The sequence below is a fragment of the Otolemur garnettii genome, unplaced genomic scaffold, assembly GCF_000181295.1.
Source record: "Otolemur garnettii isolate 467f Iridium unplaced genomic scaffold, OtoGar3 scaffold00002, whole genome shotgun sequence".
Classification (NCBI taxonomy): Eukaryota; Metazoa; Chordata; class Mammalia; order Primates; family Galagidae; genus Otolemur; species Otolemur garnettii.
The window spans coordinates 44,355,872-44,365,983 of NW_003852397.1; positions in this window are offsets into that span (position 1 = coordinate 44,355,872).

Here is a 10,112-nt window from a genome sequence, read left to right on the forward strand (position 1 = left end):
CAGCTATTTTTTGGTTGTAGCCGTCATTGTTGTTTGGCGGGTCCGGGCTGGGGATTCAAACCTGCCACCTTAGGTGTACGTGGCTGGAGCCTTAGCTGGTTGAGCTATAGGCGCCGAGCCCAGTTTTCTTGATTTTCTCCATTTTCTTCTATTTTTATAGTATTTATTTCTGTTATAATTGTTATTACATCCTTCTATTTGCTTACTTTAGGTGTAGTTAACTCTTCTTTTTATATTTTCTTAAGGTGTGGTTTGATTTGATATCTTTACTCTTTTTGAATATAGGCATTTTAGAGCTATAAATTTCCTTTAAAGACCACTTTAGCTGCATTCCAAGTTATTGTAGGTTGTGTTTCATTTTCTCTTATCTCAACATAATTTTTCGTGTGATTTCCTCTTTGACCTATTAGTTATTTAGGAATGTGCTGCTTGATTTCCAAAATGCATGAATTTCCCCCAATTTTTCTATTATTGATTTTATTTTACTTTATTTCACTGTGGTCAGAGAACATACTTTGTATGATTTAAATACTTTAAAATTTTTTTAGACTTCTCTTATTACCTAATATGTGGACTGTCATGGAGAATATTCCATTTTCACTTGGGAAGAATATGTATTCTATTTTTGTTTGTTGTTGTAGAGATGTCTTTTATGTTCAATTGGTTTATAGTGTTGTTTACATCTTCTATTTCATTGATGACCTTCTGTCTAGTTGTTCGTCCATTATTCAAAATGGGATATGAACATCTCCAATTATTAATTTTCCATTTTTCCTTTAAATTCTGACTATTTTTTGCTTCATGAATTTTTGGGCTCTCACATCAGTTGCATATAAGTTTATTGCTATATTTCTTTGATGCGTTGACAATTTTATCATTATAAAATCTCTTTTTTTATCTCTTGTAAAAATTTTTGTCTTGAAAACTATTTTCTCTGGTGTTATCATAGCCACTTTAGCTCTCTTTTGGTTGCCATTTGAATGGTATATTAATTTTCATTCTCTTACTTTCAAGGTATTTATATTTTGTGTATTAAGTGTGTTACTTGTAGATAGTGTGTCATCAGACCATTTTTCAATCCATTCTACCAGTCTGTGCTCATTAAATATAGTGTTTAAAAACACATCTTAATGTGATTACTATTAAGGTTGGATTTTCATATACCATTTTGCTATTTGTTTCTGTATGTTTTTGTATCCTTTTTCTTTTTCTTCCTCCATAACTGCCTTCTTTTGTGTTAATATCAGGTTTTCCAACTATAAGTAATGCTAATTTTGGTTATTTGAAAACCAAGAAATACCAGCTATTTTGAGGCTATTGAAGTGATTTTTTTCTCATTTTAGTAAGACATGGTCTCACTCTCTCACCTAGACCAAAATGTGGTGGTGTGATCATAGCTCAGGCAAACTCCTAGGCTCAAGCAATGGTCCTGGCTCAGCCTCCCAAGTATCTGGGACCATAGGCATGTGCTGTCACCATGGATAATTCTTTTTTAATTTATTGTAGATGCAAAGTCTGAATATGTTACCAAGACTGGTCTCATATCCATGTGACCTTAAAACTCATTGAAATATTGATTGTTTGTTTTTGGATAGTAAAGAACAAACAAACAAACTAACATCATGAAAAAGATTTCAAGATGATATGATTTAAGGTTTAGTCACTGCTTGCCTGAAAAATTCAACAGATCATCAGTGACAATAAAATATTTTGAAAAGTTTTGTGTCCTAAATCCTTTCATTATGTATTAACACAAGCTACTGGGTCTCTCTTATATGCCAGGCAATTATACAATAACAGAACAACAACAGTGATTAAGACAGTCCAGCTCCTGGTCCTCATAAAGCTTGAGTTCTAGTGGAAGAGACAGTTAATAAATAAGTGAATGATTGTATTCTAAAATAAATAGAAAGACAAGGGCTATAAAGAAAACAAAACAATGAAAAAATATAGAGCATCCTAGAGGGGCTATCTTAGACAGGAGGGTTAGGAGAAGTACGCTCTGAGACAGTGAGGTTTGAGCAGACACCTAAATGAAGACAGAGTTCAGTAATAAATCTCTACTAGGGTTGAGTATTGGAGGCAGAGAAAATAGTAAATGCAAAGACCTTTGGGCAGAGGTGTGCTTGGCATGTTTGCAGAACTGCAAGGATTCCCATGTGACTGGGGAGGACTAACCAAGGAGAGGTAGCCAGTGACCACATAGACCTGCTTTCATAGGCCTTTTAGGTTTCATTTTAAGGCATTAGAGGGTTGTGAGACAGCAGGTAACAGTATGAGTTTTAGAAGAATCACTCTGGGCTTTGTATGGAGAACAAATTGTGGGAGAACATGAGTGGAAGTTAGAAGAACAATCTGGTGGTCAACACTAAGTCGACCCCTATGATGTCCTTGCATAGTACTCTTCTCTGAGCTTGGACAGAACCTGTGACTTGCTCATAAAAAACAGAACATGGTGTAGGTGACAGGATGTCATTCTCATGATTATGTTATCTTTCACAAGACTTCACCTTAGCAGACTGGAGTATGTTAAAGAATCAAAACTCTATGGTGGGAGTGAGAGAGACAGTCAAACAGACAGAGTGGATTCTATAAGGTAAAATTTTTAAATCCATTTTAAGTTGCAGATCCAGCATTTGTTCCCTTTACTTGTTGCTTTTTGGCTTGTAAAAGGCTAAAAGTAAAGTTTTTTAAAAGACTTGGAATTATATTTTAACTAGTCCAGAAAAAGGGAGAAGACAGATGCTACGCCTCTTTAAAAAGGGAAAGGAATGTTCCAATATAAAAAATATGGTATTCGTGGGCTGCAGTTTGTTCAAACACACCGGAGTGACTTTCCAGGCTTCAGTCCAATTGTATGATGTATTCAGAAGCCCAGTGCCTACTCATAAAAATGTCTCAGATGAGAGATGAAAATTGTTTGTGAGCTTTAATTGTCTCGAGTACTGCAATGTTGGCTGTTTAATTTTGTGACCAGAGGGAAGAACATCTATTCAGTATTAAGCTTAACAGACAACTATTACTATTTTTCTAATTCCAGAAGACAGCCCCTAGCCCAGACACACACACATGCACAGATACACACACACACACACACATCCTATAAAGACAAGTAACCTCAAAAGACTGAAGACGAGTTTATTATTTGCCTTAAAATGTTCATTTTCCATTGATATCTTTCTGGGACACCCAAACTCTCCAATAAATTACAAATACACAATTGCTATCACTTGAGAAACTTTTTGGGAATAAGACTTAGGATTTGCAGCATGATGGAATTTCTTTTTCTCTGGTTAGAAATGATACTCAAAGCAGCCCATTACTTGGTTAGTTATTCACAGATCAGAATCAAACCCTACATGCCAAGCCCAGAAGAAGCCAGTCCTAAAAACAACTGAAATGGTTTTCCATGGAAAAAATCAAAAGGCAGAGCAAATCTACATTGTTTAAGAAGTTCGTCTAAACTTAGTTCTCAAATAAGAATGGAATAGCAATTGATAATGACTGATATACCTTTACCAGTATGAATTAAAGTCATCCAAAGAACAAAATTGGCAAGTCTCAAAATTTGACCTTATAAATATTCAAGGAACTATCATAATGGATAAGAATCAAAACTACTTTTAGAAAACATGCATATGGAAGTACATTCACCAACCCACTCTTAGCTCCATCAGTGACTCTGGAAAGGAAGTGAAACAAAGCCATTGAGAATGCTATTTCAGTGGATGCTCCAGGACTGGCACCGTTGCAGCTGCTGGCCTGGTGCCCTGGTGTCTGCCCCTGGGCCCAGACTAGGCCCTCACCCAGCCTGGCTCCGTGGTTGCCTGGACTCATGATGAAACTGCTGTGACCTGTGCACCTGGCATGAGTTTGAACCTCCACAGTTTCTGAACCTCCACATTCTGAATATCAAAAAGCTAAGTGTTGGGCAGTGCCTGTGGCTCAAAAGAATAGGGTGCTGGTCCCATATGCCAGAGGTGGTGGGTTCAAACCCAGCCCTGGCCAAAAAAAAAAAAAAGGCTAAGTGTCTTTTTGATGAAACTGAGGAAATGGGGAACTTTGGGCAACCCAGGAGTGCTAGATGAGACCATCTGTGAAAGACTAGCAGAGGAAACTTTAGACTCAGCAGAATTTTTTGGAGACTTGTAGACAAGACTTACCCACTTGAGGACTAAGATGTCCCCTTTGGTGTGGTGTTTTTTTGTTTGTTGTTTTTGAGAAAGAGTCTTGTTGTATTGTCCCAGGTAAGTACAATGGTATCATCATAGCTCATTGTAACCTCAAACTCCTGGGCAACCTCAAGGTCCGGAGCTCAAGGGATCTTCTTGCCTGAGCCTCCCCAGTATCTGGGACTATAGCCACCAGCCACTGCACCTGGCTAATTTTCCTGTTTTTATTGGAGATGGGGTCATGCTCTTGCTCAGGCTCATCTCATACTTCTGAGTTCATCCTCCCAGAATGCTAGGATTACAAGTGTGAACCACCTCACCTGGTCTGAAGTGGTGCCTTAACAATTAAAGTGGGTGAGAATTTGGGAATTTATATGATCAACCAGTAGACCCCAAATAAGCAAATTTGATTATCTTCAACATCCAACATCTGAGCAAGCTGTACTTTGTCTTCAAAGCAAGTTAAAGTTTGATCTTAATTTATGTTTTGGGGTATCTCAGCTTAAAAGGAATAAAAGATTGTGTTGGAGATTCAATGCAGCCTAGCCTGCACAGTATCTGAAAGTCTGAGGACATTCAGGGAGAGATACCCCTCATCCTTCATCCTTCCAGCTGCTGCCCCGATGTGGTTGGAAAAAAGGTCAAAATGAAATGCCTACAAAAAGCTCTCAGCTCAGAGGAAAATGTTGACTGTAAACTGGAAAAGGCCCAAACACAACCAAGTGGAATTCTTTGAAAGCTAAATGGTATTTATATTTAAAAACAGTTATAACCTCAGCCTGGCACAGTGGCTCACGCCTGTAATCCCAGCACTTACGGAGGCTGAGGTGAGTAGAATGCTGGAGCTCAGGAGCTTGAGCAAGAATGAGACGCTGTCTCTACTAAAAACAGAAAAATTAGGTAAGCATTGGGGTGGGCACCTGTAGTCCCAGCTACTTGGGAGGCTGAGGCAAGAGGGTCACTTGAGCCCAGGAATTTGATGTTGCTTTGAACTAAGATGCCAAGGCACTCCACCCAGGGCAACAGAGTAAGACTCTGTCTCAAAAACAAATAAACAAACAAGCAAATAAATAAATACTTTATTCTACCCCCTAACACTAATATCATTTAGGCAGCTAATATTGTAGCAGTTATTGTCCTGTGATGTGTAATTCTTTGATCAGAAAAAATAAAGTGTTATGACTCCTTTAAACAGAGAAAGGAGGAAAGAAGAAAGAAAGAGAGAAAGAAAGAAAGGAAGGCAGGAAGGCAGGAAGAGAGAAAGGAAGGAAGAAATGAAAGAAAGAACATGGTCGTGAAATGAGAAAAAAATCAGCGGGTAAAGAAATATTTGTTCTATCATTACGAAACCACATTTCAGATCCAAAAAATATGCATAAGATTTTTCTTCTGATGAAAATCAGATAATTTTCAGATTAAAATAAATAAATAAAAGTAAAGCCAAAAAATCTCATAATATAAATTACTAACCCAAAATAGTTTAAGCCAGTGAACTATGCTAAATTCTGCACAGAAGTTTCTATGAGGATATTCATACACAGAAGAGACATATTTTGAAAAATATTTTCATGCTGGGTTTCCAGACAGGAAACTAGACCCATATAGCCTTAATACTTGGTTTGGGCTCAGCGCCTATGGCTCAAGTGGCTAAGGCACCAGCCACATATACCTAAGGTGGTGGGTTTGAATCCAGCCTAGGCCCTCCAAATAACAATGATGGCTGCAACCAAAAAAAAAAAAAAAAAAAAATAGCTGGGCATTGTGGCGGGTGCCTGTGGTCCCAGCTACTTGGGAGGTGGAGGCAGGAGACACGCTTGAGCCCAGGAGTTGAAGGTTGTTGTGAGCTGGGATGCCACGGCATTCTATCCAGGGGGACAGCTTGAGGTTTTGTCTCCAAAAAAAACAAAAAAACTTGGTTTGCATTTCATAACTGTTAAATTAAAAATTATATATAACTTACTTAGTAAACTAATTTTCTAACTTTGCCTTTTTTTCTGATTTAATTTTTTTTTTTTTTTTTTGAGACAGAGCCTCAAGCTGTCCCCCTGGGTAGAGTGCCATGGCATTACAGCTCACAGCAACCTCCAACTCCTGGGCTCAAGCGAGTCTCTTGCCTCCGCCTCCCAAGTAGCTGGGACCACAGGCGCCCGCCACAACGCCCGGCTATTTTTTGGTTGCAGCTGTCATTGTTGTTTGGCGGGTCCGGGCTGGGGATTCGAACCCGCCACCTTAGGTGTATGTGGCTGGCACCTTAGCCAGTTGAGCTATAGGCACCGAGCCGATTTAATTATTTTTTAATGTAAGATATGCAGGTTTCTTATTTTTTTTTAATTTTTTTATTTTTTTTGAGACAGAGTCTCACTGTATCACCTTGGGTAGAGTGCCGTGGCATCATAGCTCAGAGCAACCTTAATCTCTTGGACTCAAGAGGTCCTCTTACTCTGCTTACTGTAGTCCCAAGTAGCCGGGACTATAGGCACCCACCACAATACTCAGCTAATTTTTTTTTCTATTTTAGTAGAGACAAGATCTTGCTCTTGATCAGACTGATCTCAGACTCTTGAGTTCAGGCAATTCACCCTCGTCAGCCTCCCAAAGTGCTAGGATTGTGGGCATGAGCCACCGCACCCAGTCAAGCTTCCCATTCTTTAGTGTTCATGAGATGGTATGTTTTCACCTTTGTGAGAGCTAGATCCAAAATAACCTATTGAGGATGTCATCTCTAGTTATTGGAGAAATACAAATCAAAACCACCCTGCGATACCATCTAACCCCAACGAGAATGGCCCCCATCACAAAATCCCAAAACTGCAGATGCTAGTGTAGATGTGGAGAGAAAGGGACACTTTTACACTCCTGGTGGGACTGTGAACTAATACAACCTTTTTAGAAGGAAGTATGGAGAACCCTCAAAGAACTCAAGCTAGACCTTCCATTTGATCCTGCAATCTCATAACTGGACATCTACCCAGAAGGAAAAAATCCTTTTATCATAAGGGCACTTGCACTAGACTATTTATTGCAGCTCAATTTACAATTGCCAAATGTGGAAATAGCCTAAATGCCCACCACCCCAGGAATGGATTAACAAGCTGTGTTATATGTATACCATGGAATACTATTCAGCCATTAAAAAAAATGGAGACTTTACATCCTTTATATTAACCTGGATGGAAGTGGAACACATTATTCTTAGTAAAGCATCACAAGAATGGAGAAGCATATATCCTATATATTCAATTTTGATATGAGGACAATTAATGATCTAGTACATGGTGGGGGGTGGAGAAAGGAGAGAGCAGAGAGAGAGAGGGATGGAGGGAGGGGTAGGGAAAAGGAAGAGCAGAGCGAGGAAAGGGGATAGGGAGTGGGGGGGTCTTGGTGTGTGACATACCTTTTGGGGGCAAGACATAATTGTAAGAGGGACTTTACCTAACAAAGGCAATCAGTGTAACCTGGTTTCTTGTACCCTCAATGAATCCCCAATGATTGAAAAAAACCAGAACAAAACAAAACAACTTATTGAGGACCTGGTTCTAATAAACAGGTTCTAAAAATCTAATACTTGATTTTTTTCAGTTGTTTTTAAGAGAAGAGTAGGAAAATTAGGTGTTATCTCACCACCCTGACAGCCTAAAAAAGCAGCAGGAATTTTCCATTTTCCTTCCCCAGTTAGTATATGCATTTCAAAACACTATGTAAAACATGCATATTAATATATGCAGGACATGTTAAACACTGTATAAAACTCAAAAAGAAGTCATTCTAGCTCACAAACCAGGGGTGAAAATAAAACTATTTAGCAGTATGGAGGCATGGCTGATGGCTATTTACAAATCACTACAGGAAGTATTCCAATATTTTAGCAATGTGCCCTGTAATTCCAATATGTTCCAGCTAAATATTAGCCTTGTCCCAAAGTGCTGACGAATGCTTTGACATGTATGTATTAATGTACTCAGGAATGTAATGAGAATTCTAAGAAGTTATGAAAGCAAAGTCAAGCATGGGTCTTCCACCAAACATACTTCGTTTTTCCCTTTCTGTATTGACCTTTGCTTTCCTCTGCAAAGGCACTGGGCCCACCTCGAGGAAGCCTAGCCAGAGAGGGGTACCCTGGCTGCTTAGGGGCTGAGCTGGAGAAAGGAGGGTTAGCAAGTCTGAATCTGCCTTCCTTCCCAGACAAGCTCTGGCTTGGAAAATAGAGAAGTGAAAAGAAAAAAGAGGTCTTTCGATTCACTTGGAGACAGGGAGAGTCATGAGCAGAGCCTCTTAATTTAAGCCTCCTCAAACTACATTTGTCCACACACGCATGCAAAATGCTGCTTAAAAAATAAATGAGGTTAATTTCTTTTTACGGGTTCTCTTTCATCTCAGGGTTTCAAAGCACTTTAACACAAAAGATCTCCCATCTTCACCACCCATTTTTTTTATCTAAATATAAATTGAGGGCCCTAAGTTTATATTTAAAATTCAGTAAAGCCCTTTAAATTTTTAAAAGAAAAAGTACAACCCCCCCCCCATTATTTTATTAATATAAATAAGATCTAAGTAACCAACCAAGGACCACACAGCCAGAGAATTCACATTCAGCCCCCAGGTGGTTCAATACACCTGTAATCCTAGCACTCTGGGCCAAGGCTGGAGGATCCTTTGAGTTTAGGAGTTTGAGATCAGCTTGAGTAAAAGCAAGACTCCGTCTCTACTAAAAATATAAAAAATTAGCTGGGCGTTGAGGTGGGCACCTATAGTCCCAGCTGCTCAGGAGTCTGAGGCAGGAGGATCACCTGAACCCAGGAGTTTCAGGTTGCTGTAAGCCAGGATGATGCCATAGCACTGTAGCCTAGGCAACAGAGTGTGAGACTCTGCTCAAAAAAAAAAAAAAAAAAAAAAATCAAAAAAACAAAAAAACAAAAAACCAAGAAAGAAAGAAAAAGAAAACTCACATTCAAATAAAAGGCCACACCTCTGCTCAAGTGACTAATTAAAATCACAATTAAAACAAGCGGAGGAATGAAGAGTGGTGACTAAAATACCCTCATTACCAAAGAAGCAGATAGACTCAAAACTGACTCACACAGGAAACATCGGATTTTCTTCAACAGGCATTTGCAAAAAAGCAAAGAAGAAATTCGAATCCCAGCTGCCTCCATCTACTAACCCAGTAAACTCCATCTCCAGGTTGGTGACACATCGCTGACTCGCAGCCACCTCAGCAGGGCCCAGTGCAGGAAGGGCCAGCTCCCCTCTATTGATGGGAATGCTGTTTGCACATGCATTTTTCAGCAAAGGAAAGTCTCAAAATCTCCCGGTTCCAGCATGCGAGTCATTAGTGGGTGTTAGTTTTTTGGATTCTGGGTTTGAGTCACCACTGTTGATCTTCTCAATCTGAGGGTAACCACCGGAAAGACACTGATGGGAAGGACTGTAAGGTTTAAAAGCGGACACCTGGACTTCGTTCAGTTGGCAATTGTTTCTGCAGTTAATTTTAAAGTTCATTCTTTTCTCTGTAAACAAGTATACAACATTTATAAATAACAGTGGGAAAGAGGAAGGAGGGGGCAGGGAGAGAAATAAATCTATAAAGGATGTGACTGAGGTAAACGGAAGTAGAGTCTCGTCAAAGTAAAAATAGACAACAGCCTGTTTGTGAGCTGGAGGACAGATAGGGTGGCTGATGTGGACCAGGTTCTAGCTTGACCCCCCCATCTGATGCTGTTCTCTAGCCCTTTTCGTCACTGGCCTGGAAGTGTGAGTGGGAGAGAAGATGGAGTGGGCAGCAGGCACTGCCAGGGTCACTGAACAACTCTAGAATGTGAAAAAACATCTTGGCTTTGAAAGGACACCTTCCTGATGTTCTTTCCATCAGTTCTATGCCTGGTGCCATTTACTCCTGGGGAGGAACCTCAAGACAGTCCAGAATTCTCCAGTGGAGAATGT